This window comes from Camelina sativa, chromosome 16, assembly GCF_030686135.1.
Source record: "Camelina sativa cultivar CO46 ecotype springtype chromosome 16, ASM3068613v1".
Classification (NCBI taxonomy): Eukaryota; Viridiplantae; Streptophyta; class Magnoliopsida; order Brassicales; family Brassicaceae; genus Camelina; species Camelina sativa.
The window spans coordinates 4,131,366-4,133,864 of NC_141895.1; the positions used below are offsets into that span (position 1 = coordinate 4,131,366).

The window sequence follows — 2,499 nt, forward strand, 5'->3', positions numbered from 1 at the left end:
CATGGACATACTATGATGTTCGTGTCTCCTAATGCCGCAGACACAGAGCAAACAAAACTCCAAGAACCTCTCTCATAAGCAGGATCAGCTCTTTATTTCAGAATATTAAAAACCGAAATTATGTCTAAAACTATACAGTTTCACAATCAAACCAAACTATAAAATTAAACTCCATACCTGCACAAATGTACCCATGCCTTGTCAACCATTTTATGTTCTTACCTTAGTTAAACATTTAATACAACAATTCAACCCAATATAGCTAAGAGAAATCACCGAATATAAAGCTATGTTTAACAAAACAAACAACTAAGCATATAGTTCATATGCAAGACCAGACAAACGCAGAGTCATAACAGTGTACTACTTAAGAGAATCATAATTCAACCACCAAACAAAAGAGGGAAAGCCACAACATTCTACTGACCTGTCGGGTGAATACAATTACCAAAAGAGTAGCTTGAATCCCCTGAAAAAAAATCGACAATACAACTAAAATCGTAAATATCCAAACTTTCAAAACCAATATTTGTGTATTTTCCAATCTCCAATTTTGCTAAAACTCGAAAACCCTCAAAATCAAAACATTCACATCAAAACCCTAAACATCGAAACTTTCAAACATTTAGAGAACACATAAATAGCTCAAAATAACATTCGATTGAGGGGCGACATTCGATTGAGAGATTTCATACCTTCGATTGGAGTCTCAGTCCCAAAATCAATTGATACTTTGAGTGGTTTAGACGGCCTTAGTCCCAAAATCGATGGATACTGTGAGTGATTAAGAAGGACGTAATTGAAAAAGTGGCTGTGAGAAAGAGAATCGCAGGTTTGACGAGCTAAATGAAAAGGGAGAAATGTTTAGGTTTTGAGAAAAGGGGGAAATGTCTAAGTGAAAAGGGGGAAATGTATAAGTTTTCGCGGGTTTCTAATTTTTAGCCTCCCGCTTGTCCGAATTCTATCACCGCGTTTAGAAAATGCCATTATATGATAATCAAAATCAACCATAGCAGTTATGAAAATCGTGCTATCGTTATGTGCTATTAATAAGCGTTTTCCTTGTAGTGTTTATTAGGCAAGTGATGAATGCCCACATATACAAAATGTAGTCCGGTGATTCAGGATAAAACCGTCAGCGGATTAACATCACAAAACTCCTGTTTGATCTCATAATTTCATGTTAGTTATATGTAAACTTTTCTTCCCCATCATGTTCTTACATATGCATTCGTTTTTTCATGTTCTTCTGTCTTATATTATATTTGTTTTGTATCTATTGATGTAAAGCGAAAATAGAAAATGTATTTTTATTAACAATCCAGTTGATAATGGTTCGAGTCATTAAATTTTATTACAAGTACACTCCAAAAGACCCTCCATCTTGCAGCTTAATAATAATATATCAAATATCACACTGACTCCAGAAGTCTACAATAATTGACGTGAAATAGTCATAATATTAAATAATAATATTATACATGGCAGGGTGCAACACATACTCTGGTCAAATTAGGGTTTTGAAGACAAAGGATAAGAGTGATGTTGAGGATCAGGCCCTCCTGGAGAAAACCTATCTACTTCGTTTCGGACGGAAAGCTCTCGACCAATACGCGTTAGTTCAGAAACATTGTAACCTAACCGTCGCAAAAGATCGGTGCTCTCACCATCTTTACTCTTTGAATTATCCCAAAGTATCCTCCCTTCCATTCCAATTACCAACAGAAATATGAGTACAACAAATAACAATAACACTTTAGAAGCCATATTGAGGGATCTTAAACCAAATGAATTTTAGAAAGATTGGTAGTTGGGGGTTGGGGGAGTAGACTAGCTTGACTGTGAAGAGATGATTAAAGAAGAAGCTTAAGTGAATCTATTTATAGATATATAAAAAGTTAAGGATAAATAAATAATGAAATATAATAGTACTATCTGTAGTGGCCACTGAATTAGTAAAGATACCTACGAATTATATGCATAATATATCTAGTTCCACTCATTAGTTTTAATCAGCCTTTTAACCTTGGGGTTTTCGTTGAAACCATACTCAAGATTAGTTCGAACGATATATAGTGGCCATGTCAATAGTTTACCAAGTAGTGGATGGAGTTAGTTGCATGGATATATTATGTATGATATTGATGTGATTAGGTCGGAATACGTACGTACCTTATTTTATTCGTCACTATTGTTCATTATATCTTATCTTCTTATTCTTCTAATTTTATCTATATATAGAATCACACTTAAGTTTCCTTAATTAAATCGTATCTTCCAGAACCGAGTTCACACTCTTAAACACTGTTCATCTTTGAGTTAATATCTATACAAGAAACTAAAGCCGAACTCGCGCTACAGCGCGGGGAAAAATACTAATATTATTGAAACTGATGATCATTTATAACGCGGTGTATTATCTTATGGTTATAATATATTATGTGTTTCAATTTACATTTTAATATTATAGTCGGTCGATATATATTAATATGTATTTAT

At 33.8% G+C, this 2,499-nt stretch overlaps 1 pseudogene; it reads right to left on the bottom strand.

The window, feature by feature from the left end:
- Positions 1–1,512: 1,512 nt before the first annotated feature.
- Positions 1,513–1,767, bottom strand: LOC109129677 (CLAVATA3/ESR (CLE)-related protein 7 pseudogene; annotated as a pseudogene).
- Between the last annotated feature and the right edge of the window lie 732 nt (positions 1,768–2,499).